Genomic DNA, 14,156 nt, shown 5'->3' with positions numbered 1-14,156 from the left:
GAGCATATTAAAATAGACATATTATGTCTAGGAGTATAATGGCTAAACATAAACAGCAAAGTACCAGATCAAACACGCTATAGGTTATTGTTTACAATAAATGCGCCACTTCCACTGAACGTTTCGCGCGTGCCCTTTACAGCAGTTATTATTACAGCTGTCATAATTTCAACCAATGAGAGTCTGTTCTCTAGTTCGAGCCTTCTCAACATTCGGCCAATAGGAGATGGAATAGTGTTGACCAATCAGAGCCTAAGCTGTCTCCAGAATGCTTTTTCGCTTCCAGGTTCCGGAAGTGGCGTAAGGGTCATGCCTCCTGTTACCTGGCTCTAGTTATTATGGCTGAGTTTGTGTGACAGTAGTCCTGTGGTCTTCACGCGGTGGTGCTTACAGTTCACTTGGCGCTCGCAGCCGCTAACCTCAGCAGCTTCCCCCCCAGCGGCCCTTACGGATGAGCTCTCCTCTGCCCCAGCCAGGGCTCCCGAACAGAGCGAGGTCGTCACCCTGCAACAGTCGCTGTGAGTTCGAACTGTGCGCTCCTGTGTCTGGCTTGAACCTCCTTCGAGGTCAAAGTATCTGCCGTATTTAGATGCTACGCTTGGTTGCCTAAGAGTTGGAGCGCAGCGCTATATATACACTGTGTAAACACGTTGACCCACCGTTGGATGTTTTGATGTTTTAATAAGGGTCAGAGGCGCATCGAGGGGAGCAAGGGAGAATAGTACACACTTGCTAACATTTGCAAAGCAGAATTGGGGAGTTAAAAAAAAATAAAAATAAACAGGGGCGGGTGTATTTTTCCCGTTGACTTCTATTGAAGTGGAGGCAGTTTCAAGCTGGAGAAAGCTAAATTAAAGCCAGTTTCGGTTTTAAAAAGGTGTTTTTAGCATGAATCATATCTTTTGGTTTGTATGCAAGTAGCCGGGACATGCAGTGTCGGGCAGAAAGCGCTGCAGCGTACGTATGCTGGACAGGTAAATCGCTATGTTTCTTGAGCGTGGTACGGACACAGTGACATATGTGATGCTTGTAAGATGGTGACCTGCCGGTAGCATGTTTGCACTCTATTCGAGTGAGAGGTCGGCTGAGGAGGAAAAAATGAACGAAGGCTGAAGTTGTGGCCTTAAGAATAGACAGACCTAGAAACACAATAACAAAGAGATGGTAGAGGTTGACCCGAAGAGGAAGAGGGAAAACGAGAGGTCAGAGACGACAAAGTTACAGGACGGCCATGAGAGAACGGAAAGTGAGAGAACCGAAAGTGACGGATTGCACGGAGTCAAGAAAGAGAAGGGAGAAGTCGGAAAGCGATGCACAAAGTACAAGATTTTATTACAATTATTTTTTGACTGACGATCTGTCCTCCTGATCTCATTTTCAATTATTTATGCATACGTATACATATTTATGAAATACTATCCCGACGAATTACAATTTAAACCTTCAGTTATAATTCCAAGTTCTTGTTTGTGTTATTCTTAATTCATTTCGTGTATCTCAAAAGTATAACATAGTTATAGTTTGATACACCTGACAAACTTCATCAAAGAGTCAGCATCAAACTAGTAGCAATTTAATTGCTACTTTGTTGCTGTTAACATCTGGTCTGTCGTTGTTAATTTCAATTAAACAATGATCTGTTCTCTACTCTTATTTCAGCTACAAGTCGCTTGAATATGCACAGCGTATTATCAAGCCATTTCTTAAATGCACTCAATGATATCAGATAATTCTTTATAGGTTACCTGAGGACTGCCTGCTACAAAGGATGCAATGATGGACCTTTTAATCGTCTTGTTATCTAGTTGCTAAGTATAGCTGCTTTCACTGATGGGAGGTTTCAGTACGAGAACACATGTTAAAGAATGATCTGATATCTATGCTTTTCATAGTATCTTGGTTTCAGATGTCTCTGGCATCCTGACCGTGTTTTGAGCGGAGATAGGACTAACACGTACCGAAAGAAACAGAGGCGGCTCAGCAAGAGGGCCCTCACAGTTTGATAGTAGATGACTTAAAATTAACGATATTTTATGTAATTTTTAAACAGAGACATTTAAAACATATTTTATCCATCTGCTCAGCTCTGATTGTAGAACACGGTTAACGGCTGTGACTGTTATTCTTTCAAAAGTATTACAGAATAGTTCATGAATTTTCATCGTAAAGTTTTTGGTGGGATTGACCAGTGTAATTAGTAAGTAAGTAAATTTCTTTATTGTTCGGTTAATTAAAACCATTACAATTTGTGACATGCTACAGCATTTAAAACAGAATTCTTAAAATATTAGCAAGGAAATAAATAAGAAAAGGAAAAGGAAGAAGGTAAAAGGAGGGTTTACATTGTAAAAGGTTTGCGATACAAAAGAGTCCGACCAGTCGTAGCAGGATTTGCTATAAGACAGATTTATCTATCAACAGTGATCTTAAGCCTCGATGGGGGTCCGGCAAGCGGCAGCGTGCCTTGTTTTCTCCGCAAGCTGTCCAGGAATTTTACCAGTCTGCAGATCAATTGAGCGTCCGCTGAGCCTAAAGCCTTGACTATCGCGGACCGGCAGGTACGGACTCCTAACTCGTTGAATTTGTCCTTGAGCCAGTGCCGCCGTCTGTAGTGCATAGCTGGGCAGATGCAGACTATATGTGTAAAGTCTTGGTTAACTGCACCGCAGAGATCGCATTCAGTTGTTGCTTGTGGTCTCCATCTAGGTTGGTCTAGTCGTGTAGGTAAAATGCCCAGCCTTAAATGGAGGTATTTGCGTTTAAGGTTCAACGAGAATGCCGTGTCTAGATAAGGGGCTGGCGCTGGCTTTGTATACGATTTAATAGTCATCCAGGCGTGGGACCGGGAACTGAAAATTATTTTGTCGTTGAGGAAAGAATGCTTCTTGGCAGTCCTTTTGACTACCTGGTTAAATGAAGGGGCTGGGAGTTTTGTTTCCCACAATGCGCCGAGCTCAGTTTCCTCTAGTGAGAGCTTTAAATATTTTGAGTACTCAGAGTTCGGGCTTGTCTGGATCGCTCCCCAAAGTGCATCATTCATTTTATTCTCCTTGTTCCTCCAGACGTGGTACCAGAATTTGATGACCTCATACTTTTTCAGTAAGACTTGAGATTGTAGACCAAATTCAAGTCTGACTTGTGCTGGGGAAGAGTTGTTCGGTAAGAAGAAGACCCGCTTATAAACTATAGTTTGTATTTTCTCCAAGAGGGTGGCACTTTTCCCATGGTGCAAAATGCTCCCGTACGCTATTGTAGGCAGTAGTTTGGCTTTCATTACAATTAGCAGGGGGGAGACAAGAGGGCCCTTTAGCTCAGCTGCCAAGATGGTGAAGGCGTGCAATAATGCTGCCCCCTTTCTTTCCATGGCTTTGAAGTGCACCATGAAATTTAAATGCTTGTCTAGGTGTACCCCCAGGTATCTATAGTCGTTGACGGATTCCAGCTGGTCGTTGTTTATTTGAAAGATTGGCGGGTTTTTGCGTCGGCGTGATATGAGCATTGTCTTTGTTTTCTTAATGTTTATGGTTAGCAGGTTCCTTTTTGTATAGGCAGACAAGTCGTCTAACAGACGTTGGAGGCCGATTCTTGTCTGACTCAGGAGTACCACATCGTCCGCATACGATAAGTGCATTAGGCGAAGAGTGCCTAACTTGGGAGGATTGTGGAACATGAGCCCATATTACCATCGATGCCCAGGCTGCTGGCGCAAGACGCCTCTTAGTTCCCATTCTGAATAATTACCAAAATAAAGAGACGGGCGCTGGAAGCAGGAATCAAGAACAGAGTTTAATTCTCATGAGGAGAGCCTGTCATGTCAGACACGAAACAAGGTGCAATCGGGAGGTGCTCTAACAAGAGAGCATGAGACCCCGTCTTTTATACTCTACAGAACATTTGGCATTACAATCATGATATTGTGTAACAAGGAAAATACATCCCCATGATCCTCGTGTCAATCCTACCCCACATGTGTTCACAATAGAGACCCTTGACCTGCTGATAAGAGGGGAGGGCAATCACGCAGCTGAGTGTTCCGTCAACAGTTTAGGATGTGTGCGCCTGATCATAGCCCAGGGGGTGGGGTGGCCAGGATCAATAGTGGGTCCTTTGAAGAGGAGTGACTTCATACAATAAGGGCAGTAAATGGTATCTCCTGGCTCAGGCGATGGCCTCGGACATGTGTGGTCAGCCGGACTCGGGGGAAGGGGTCATCAAAGGAGTGGTATTCATGCCGCGTGGACAATCGAGCACGGAGGGAAGGCTTGTCAACAGAGGGGCATTCATGGAGGGAAAGGAGGTGTTGGTCAGGCGCGGCCGTGGCTCCCAAGGACAGGGTCTTGCAGAAGAAGAAGGTTTATGACTTGCCCATGTGAGGAGAAGGGAGGGGGAGCCAGGGTGGACACAGGGACAGAGTCACAGAGAGAGAGAGAGAGAGATCTTATGACCCATACATGAGAGAGCGGGGGCAGTCAGGTGCGGCTGGGGAGGGCTATGTCAGCTAAGGCGAAGGATGCTTCTTCAAGAGGGAAATGGGGGAGTTTGCGTGGGTCAAGCAGAAGGGTTGCCTTCCACAGCAAAGTCGCGCAGAGGTAGAGGGTTTCATGGTCTATGCATGAGAGAGGGTGTTTAAGATACGCGCAGGAGGGGACCCGGGGATTTTATAAAAACGGACAGAGAGGCCATGGCCTAAAATGGCTGTCATGTACATATGGGCACGGGCTTTTATTGGCAGAATGATACGGTCAACATTTCAGGGTATACGTGGTGCCTACAGGGAGGGGGACGGGAGAGGGCAAATGAACGCCGCTTAGGTACATTAATTTTGCTAATTTCCACAGTCGCCGCTTTTAACATAAGCAAGTTCATTTTCCTAATCTTCCTAGTTGATGGGCGTACATATAAACATGTGGTTGATAAAATAGCATTTGTCAATACTAACATATTGCATAAAAAATCATGAACAGTTGATGTGATGGGCAGAATGCAGCACATAGGAAATTGCATTTGTCGAGTTCCTATCATTTCAAAAGCACTACATAGCATAAATGTTTCTGACTTAAAAATGTGACCAATGAACATTTTGACCAAGCAGTTGAGGGCGGAATTCAGTTCAATACACAAGATCTCTTCGTCACAGTGTCTTTTTATCAGTGAGCCATCACTGGTAGGCTCTAGTCCGTGTACTTTCGTTGGCGCTGTTGAGCACCGGCGGTGGAGCTATAGGTCCAGCTCGGTTCTATCCTTACGCGTTGCAGGGTGCGGTCAGTCCTCTGCTGTTAGACCACAGTCCTGTTCCCCAAACAATCCGTTTGGCGGCGCCTTGTGCTCGGCACCTATAGTTCCGTGGCAACACCCTACTCCACTTGAATGCAGTTCTTCCCTTTGACAAAAAGTCACGTGGAAAAGAGGGTGAGTGTGGTTCAAACAGTCGACAGGAGGGAGGGCGGAGTTGGGTCAGAGTTCCTGGGACACACAAAAGGGACCAAGGGAGCAAAGGATAACAAGCAGGCAGGCCCATCAATCGGGCCCAAAGAAGGGGAACGGAGACTCCAGGCACACGTGGGTTAGCAGACGGAGGGCTTCAAGGCAGCCCGTCAAGTTTCATTTTCCACGTTGGAATTGCGGTCTCGTCCCGTATCTGGTTGCTGTGCAGCTCCACCTTTGGTCGAGGTCACACGTGTCCCAAGATCTGCAGCCAGGCTGTACGTCACATCTGACCCTTCTCCTTCGGCGATCGTGAATCTTTGAATAGGTACAAAACAAGCTTTAGAGAACTGGTCAGGGGAAGACATTTATGCATGTGAATTCCTCTCTCAATCCAACGCACTTGGGAGATACGCTCATTGGTCACAGTCAGAAGTTCATTTACCAAGCAGTGCATATGTCGGCATTCCTACTGAGTTCATGCCAAGTTTTATTCATTGTCTACACAGGTCACATATGGAGGAAAGTCAGACTCTTATCAACTGTGTATTTCATCAAACTCAACATTTCGGAGCCTCCAGGGAGACTCGTCTTTCTAACCTGCGCCTTAACAGTCTAACATTTCCCTTCAAGGCTGGCTAACCTTTTCAAACAGGGCGGGGGCGCTATCATCGAGAGTCAGGGTAAAACAGGTTTTTCTCGAGGGACGACAGTTACTCATGGTCATCATGTTTATATCCAGGACAGCAGCTGGGGTCAATCAAGTGGGGCGGGGATTCTTCGGGTATTCGCGCTTGGGTGCAAGGGGGTGGGGCAATCTGGACGTTGGGGGTCAATCTAGACGTTGGCGTTTGTCTCTAATGAACAGAAATAAGGTGCCATTGACATACAGTTCCCTTATAAAAGGCCAGATTGGGGGACCTTAGTCGTCTTACCTGTCCTTTCCTTCTCAGCCAATTCAAGTTCATTCATTTTGCAGAAAGGAGAGGTAGTAATATGGCGAGATGCAATCATTTTAGTTTCGGTCAATTTCGCTGAACACCTTCGCGTTCAATAAGTATCCAATCAAACTGGTGCCGGTGGGGCACAATTTTACCACAAAGATGGATAGAAAATAGTGAGACTCTCATAGAGAGTGAGAGTCGTCCGCAACCTAAACGAGCCATTCGGTACACGTATGACATGTAGAGAGAGGGAGAGAGAGAGAGAGAGAGAGAGAGAGAGGGAGAGACGTGTACGAAAATAGGTCATTTAGTGCGCTCACAACACAGAACAGCAAAGGTCAGGCAACACGCAAATACAGACAGAGGGAAGACATAAATCCGTACATTACATACACACAAACTCAGACAAGGAAGACAGCACATGTATTACATATATATAAGACATTCACGACAAAACACAAAACAACAGGTGGCCAACAAAATCCATATTATATCCTACGTATCTTTACTATCCTATTTATCTATGTGCTTAGCTCTTTCTACCCTTCCCTCCTTTTCCTTCTCGCTTGTTATCCCTGCGAGCGTTCTCAATTGCCAATACTTACACCTCGGTTAGTCGATCAGAAATTACCCTGGTCGCGCTATTTACCCATGGTTGGATCTTAAACCATTTTTCAGTTCCTTCCTTTGGTGGGAAGTTCTCCAGGCTGAGGCAACGGCAAGTATTGATCGGGAGAACGGTCGGACAGCTTGGCTATATCTATAAGAGTGTGAGAAGGGGGGCAGTGCATTTTGAACATCAGCAACATTTCTATCTTCCCAGACGGGTGGTGCCGTGGTAACCCTTACCTACACACTTTCCTCTGTCCTTTCCCTACCTAGTCAAACGTCTAGTTACATTATCTAACGTGTCATTTCGAGTCAATTTTCGTCATACAGTACCCGTCAAATTTCTATGTCAGTCCATCCTCCCAGTCTCTATGTTCTAAGGAGGAACAGTCATGTTTACGTCTACGTCTCTAGAAAAACTTATCGTCATAAGGACTATGCGCATATTCCTTCCTTCCTTTTTCGTCGGTCGTTCGATCATCGCTCTCCCATACTTCAGCCGACGTTCTGACGTGACCTGCAGAAGGGAGGAGAAAGGAAAAAAAGGGGGGGGGGGGGGGGGTGCAGCATTCAAAACACATCAGCGCGCATAAATCCGAAAATGCTTTTACCTACCACATACTCGACCTATCTCCACGTACTGCATTTCTTTACCATCTCGGCGTATACGCCCAGAGGGACCAGTAATGTCAGATAGATAATCATTGACGATCTGCGTATCTACATGAGTTACTTGGTCGCGACCCCTTTTGGTTGTGTGCGAGGGTGGCGGTCAGGTGGCATTTCTGTGGTGTCGTTTTAAAGCGTCTAAAACCCTTTTCCGGCTGCCTGTGACACATAATGTAGCTGCTAAATATCGGGTCCTTTTTAACCTTCAGCCTTCATCATACTTTCTCGTTGCTCACAGTAGGAATACATTCAAAAATCATTAATGCAACCGCTACAACTATGCGTTCCTTTTCAAAATACTTTTAATAAAAAGTGCTGGTGTATAAATACAAGCCTACAACCCAGTGAACCGGCCACGGAGCAGATTGGAACTGTACATAGGAAGAACAAAGTTGGTGGCAGTTCATTGCATAAAGTGCAGCAGTGCAATAAAATCGTATCAAACTTCCCTACAAAGCAAGCATGATGCATGTCAAGAATTCAGTTTTTCAATTAATTCATTAATTCATTATCCAAATGCTCATTTATTATCTGAATTACACCAATTCATTTTCCATATCATAATTGGTACCCACCCTAAGTCAGTTCATTGTCCAAACATATGATCAATATCTATATTGCTTTCTTCTCTAAGCACATAATCATTATCCATTTTATCGACTTTCATTGTCCAAAAAATGCACACGTATCTCAGAGCATCAAAATTCGAGCAATCCGGGTGAACAGGGAGTTTGAAAGTTTTGTTTCGTGTATCGGCGCCGTTTTGGGCGAGGTCAGGCAGGTTCCAGCATAGTCAGAATGTCTCCAACGACTTGTGGTTGGACCAGAACCTTCCGTTGGTAGTTCAAAAAGTTTTGCGCAATGTGGTAACAGTCTAACAATATGGACCATCAATCAAAGAGTGGGGAGGGCGGCAACAATTTTCCTACCGGGTCACTCTGGTGTTCCACCGGAACTGAACAAGTCTGTACCTTGGCTGTGTTTTAGCCATTTCCAAACTGAGGCTGGCGCCGGCAGGAGTGCGCCGATGTCGTGGTTCCCAGTGAGGGGGGCGGGGGCGCCCATGCAGAGGGATCGGGGTGCCCCCCGGCTCTCATAGAATCTTCAAGGTTGAGGAGAGAAGGCATGGGGTGCGTGCCCGTCCTGGGCAAAAAGACCGCTTTTTGATGTGGACCCTCTTTGAGCAAAGAGCATTGGGGTGTCGCTGGAAGCCTCCACCTGGAGGGACGTAGGGGAGGCTCGTTCGCGTCACCTCCCCCTTCCAGCGACCCCGCGCCGTTCCTCGGCTCCGTCGCTTCGATATTGGCCGTGCTGGCTATTGAAGATGGGGGGGGGGGTGGTCGGCGGCTGAGGCAAGACAGCCCCCCCCCCCCTTCCTTTTTGACAGGTGGCGGGACTACCTCCAACTCTCCAGGAGTGGACATGTGGCGGGGCTACTTGCGCTTGTCCAGACGTCGGCATGTGGCGGGACTACCTGTAACTATCCAGGAATTTGACATGTGGCGGGACTACCTGTAACTATCCAGGCGATGGCACGTGGCGGGACTACCTGCAACTGTCAGGCGTTGGGTGTAGTTGCGGCCATTATAGCACAAAGAAATGCCGCCATCCTCGCTTTGGCTTCGGCCTTCGACGAAAGCCGGATCGGGTGAGAGAGAGGGGTGGTCGGTGGCCGAGGCAAGACAGCCCCCTCTCTCCCCGCGGCCTGCAGGGCGGCAGAAGAGAGCAAGGTGGAGAGGTCCTTGTTATTCTTTGGGCCGCCTGCCCACCAGCATCTCCTACTGACCGCGGCCAGGCGAGCCCCGCATGCCTCGAGGCCTCGCCCTCCGGATGGGCGTAACCGCGGACCTGTTGCACTTCGGGAGCTTCCGGAATGGGGGTAGGTACCTATTGATTTGTAACAATTTCATGTGACCGTTATTTGGGCGTGGTGGGCAATGAGGCAGACATGTTTAGGGCAGAAATAGGCAACGGAACCTAGCTACCTCGTGGCTGCCTTGGTGTCAAGCTTGTCTTCCCTCGCCATTTTTTATGTTTCTTATTGCGAGTTATTTCTAACGTTTTTTATTTTATTTTTAGCGAAGTTGATGACTCATCAGTGGCCTACTGATTTCGCTCGACTCTTTTTCTTGTATTTTTATGCCATAACCTATTATAAGCTATAGCGACTAATCCACACTTAATGAACATGTCCTTATTAGGTGTGCCCTCCAGTGGAGCTGGATGGTTCATCTCTAATAAGCGGTCCGGGCTAAACAGGCTACCAACCAGTGGGGAGAAGATAGGCATGACGGATTACAACGGGGACAAAAGTCTGCATTACCTATCTTATCACGGCGGGCAAAGACTAGGCAGAATATTTCTATTCTCCGTTGTTTGGCGGCGGTGAATACCTCAAACGAACCCATACCGAACAATCAATGTTCGGTCAATCAAACAATCAGTGGGGAGAATAAGTGGGCACGAAAAGTTATCGTTACCTACTCTTTCTCTACCTGCAAAGAGAGACCTTGTTCTTCCCTGTTTGCAGACAAAGAATCTCCAGACAATAATCCACAAACGACAGTTCGGGAAACAGTGGGGGAGGAAGATAGGCACGACGGATTACAATGGGGACAAAAGTCTGCGTTACCTATCCTTCACTGCTTGCAAAGGGAGAGCCTGTTATTTTCTCCGTTTGCAGACGGTGAATCTCCAGAGGTTTCAACAAAGCGTAATACTAGTATTATCCAACAAACAATCATTTCACAATTTGTCGTATTTATGCGACCTTACCCGGACAGGACCGTGTGGGCAGTTCTTCGCCTTCCTCCTTCCAGCGCCCGATCGTTCTCTTACTCCATGATTTTACCGCAGCAGTCCTGTGGGATTCCAGTCAGGACAGTAGGTCACTCGAGAGAGGTCCGTTCAGAATCGGTGAAGTTCATTCAATCGGCAGCCGGACGAGGGCCCTCTCAAGGCAGGTATACTCCGATCATTTAGATGTTCACCTCATCGTCTGGATCTCTCTTACTGGACCTTATGTCACTGATGGACCCCGCGTTGGGACGCCAATTGTGGAACATGAGCCCATATTACCATCGATGCCCAGGCTGCTGGCGCAAGACGCCTCTTAGTTCCCATTCTGAATAATTACCAAAATAAAGAGACGGGCGCTGGAAGCAGGAATCAAGAACAGAGTTTAATTCTCATGAGGAGAGCCTGTCATGTCAGACACAAAACAAGGTGCCATCGGGAGGTGCTCTAACAAGAGAGCATGAGACCCCGTCTTTTATACTCTACAGAACATTTGGCATTACAATCATGATATTGTGTAACAAGGAAAATACATCCCCATGATCCTCGTGTCAATCCTACCCCACATGTGTTCACAATAGAGACCCTTGACCTGCTGATAAGAGGGGAGGGCAATCACGCAGCTGAGTGTTCCGTCAACAGTTTAGGATGTGTGCGCCTGATCATAGCCCAGGGGGTGGGGTGGCCAGGATCAATAGTGGGTCCTTTGAAGAGGAGTGACTTCATACAATAAGGGCAGTAAATGGTATCTCCTGGCTCAGGCGATGGCCTCGGACATGTGTGGTCAGCCGGACTCGGGGGAAGGGGTCATCAAAGGAGTGGTATTCATGCCGCGTGGACAATCGAGCACGGAGGGAAGGCTTGTCAACAGAGGGGCATTCATGGAGGGAAAGGAGGTGTTGGTCAGGCGCGGCCGTGGCTCCCAAGGACAGGGTCTTGCAGAAGAAGAAGGTTTATGACTTGCCCATGTGAGGAGAAGGGAGGGGGAGCCAGGGTGGACACAGGGACAGAGTCACAGAGAGAGAGAGAGAGAGAGATCTTATGACCCATACATGAGAGAGCGGGGGCAGTCAGGTGCGGCTGGGGAAGGCTATGTCAGCTAAGGCGAAGGATGCTTCTTCAAGAGGGAAATGGGGGGGGGGTTTGCGTGGGTCAAGCAGAAGGGTTGCCTTCCACAGCAAAGTCGCGCAGAGGGAGAGGGTTTCATGGTCTATGCATGAGAGAGGGTGTTTAAGATACGCGCAGGAGGGGAGCCGGGGATTTTATAAAAACGGACAGAGAGGCCATGGCCTAAAATGGCTGTCATGTACATATGGGCACGGGCTTTTATTGGCAGAATGATACGGTCAACATTTCAGGGTATACGTGGTGCCTACAGGGAGGGGGACGGGAGAGGGCAAATGAACGCCGCTTAGGTACATTAGTTTTGCTAATTTCCACAGTATGTGCGTTAACCTTATCTAGACTTTCTGTCAAATCGCTCATAAATAAATTAAATAGGGATTGTAATTAGTATATTTATTAAATGTTTCCAACTTGTCACAGATAAGTTGGAAAGGACGTAATTTTTTTTAATGTATTGATTTTCTTAACCAGTAAGTACATTCTATTTGTAATCCTATTCATCGTGTAGCATATTACACAGTATATTATATACATTGTTAACAAGATATGACTATTCAATGTCTTGATATTGACTGTAAAACGCAAATTTTGGCCACCAGTGGGTCAAATCATTATTCATCGTATTTACTGTATGTCTGGGCGACCTAATAGACTCATATTTAAGGTTACATGCAGCAGTAATGGGAGGGCCGGCTGTCAGGCCATGTTCTTGAAGGGTCTTACTATTGTGCCTGCACTTCAAATGACTGAGTGGCGATAATAATGTGAATGTGTGTGATGGGGGGGACTATAAAGAGAGCAATGTAAACCCTTCCTCCTCTGCTAGATTGCTCTCGGATGCACTCTGACTGTAGCATCCACCCCAGCTCTGGAGCATGCAAATGACTACACAACACAGACCTCCTTTAATTCACTTCTTTATTCTTCAGCATGCAGCCGTTCCCTGAATGCACTGCTTCATAGGCTCAGGTGAAGAGGCAGGAAAGATGGTTGGACGCTTTGTGATTGAAACCGAGGAAGACTAGGCAAATACCCCTGAAAACAATGCACTTCCTTACAGGGAGCCAATGCAGCGCTCTAAAGCAGTCTCTGACTGACTCTCGTTTGGGAGTGTTAAGAATAAGGCACGTTTTGAACCACCTGCAGCTTTTTCTTTGAAGAGGCATTTATGTTCAAATAGAGCTTATTGCAGTAATCAAGTCTGGAGGAGACTAAAACAGTGGCCACCCAATGACGCTATTCAACTGGAATAAAAGAAAATACCTTCCTAAGAGTCCTAATTACGTGAAAGCAGGTACTCATGATGCGATTGACCATTGAGCCAAAGTTCAGGGAAGTGTCGAAGATTACCCCAAGGTTTTTGGCCGGCTTTAACAAGAGTGGGTAAAGGGCCACATTCCTCATGCCATCAACTGCACGACCAAAAATTAGCACATCGAGGCAGATGTTTGAAATGGGACGAGTCTTTTGTATTGGACTTTCAGGGATGTTGAGCGGTCACCATATGTCCTCAACTTATCACGACTCACTAGATCAGCATCAAATGGAGCGTCAGTCTTAACCTCTTAGCTGCGTCGAACGTTCAGCACCCAGTGCTGAATGTTCGAATAACGAGCGCTGGCCCGTCGGCCAACTGTCGTGTGCAGCACTGGCAAGGTAGTGCTCGCGACGACCGTTGGCCAACGGCAGTGCTTAAGGGGTTAAGTTTGTTTTTATTTGAATAGGACTTGGTCTCCTCTGAAAAAAGTGTCACTAGCGCATCTTCACTTATCCTCATAGGCCTTCATCTTTCTTTTGCGAGTAGTGTCCGTGACGCGGATCACATCAGTATCTAGTACCCGGCTCGTGGTCCATTGTGGTAGCTTTGTCCCAATGGCTCACCTCAACAGCAAGGTGGCAGGACTTTCACCTGTTGTGAAATGGGGAGTTTACCGATGGGCACGAAAAACTGGACACAAAGGTAATTTGAAATTGATTCCTTCTAGCGCAGCATGCTGAACCACTTTCTTCATGGTGCCCATAAATCGTTCAACAACGCCATTTGCCTGTGGGTAGAGGGGCATGCTTTTCTGATGCTTGACGTACAAACAACTTAGAAAGTCCTTAAACTCTCTGCTGCAAAAATATCATATAGCCTCTCGATGACTTTGGGCCATATGTAGGTGGCCAAATACCGGTCGGTAACGGCCGATTTCGGCCGTTACCGACTGGTATTCGTAATTCCAGATGTAGGGGGCCTGAAAATTACTGATTCTGTATATTTACCGAATCGGTAATTTTACCGAATCTGTAAAGTACCGATTCGGTAAATGTACAGAATCGGTAATTTGGGATGTAGGTGGCACTGGAAACAGTGCCACAGGCCCTTAGAAATTCGTTATTTACCATGAAATACAATGGCATGGTAAATAACGAATTTCTGTGTACATGCACATCTGTGCATGTACACCTGTGCCATGTGGCACACATACATGCCCTAAGGGCATGTATGTGTGTCACATTGCACACAAGCCGAAATCAGGGGTGCAACAGGGTGTCCCCTTGACAAATCGGTAAAATTACCGAATCGGTATTTACCGATTCGGTAAT

General features: G+C 46.7%; 1 protein-coding gene across 1 annotated transcript in view; it reads left to right on the top strand.

The window, feature by feature from the left end:
- Positions 1 to 291: 291 nt before the first annotated feature.
- The window catches only part of MFN1 (mitofusin 1), a 210,041-nt gene continuing 196,176 nt past the window's right edge, over positions 292 to 14,156 (top strand). The window contains exon 1 of the mRNA XM_086944376.1: positions 292 to 518. The gene's annotated coding sequence lies outside the window, so the exon portion shown is untranslated. The remainder of the gene's footprint in view (positions 519 to 14,156) is intronic.

Source organism: Lissotriton vulgaris, chromosome 11, assembly GCF_964263255.1.
Source record: "Lissotriton vulgaris chromosome 11, aLisVul1.2, whole genome shotgun sequence".
Lineage (NCBI taxonomy): Eukaryota > Metazoa > Chordata > Amphibia > Caudata > Salamandridae > Lissotriton > Lissotriton vulgaris.
Note: the sequence above shows the minus strand (reverse complement) of the source record. Positions and strands in the feature narration are given on the sequence as shown.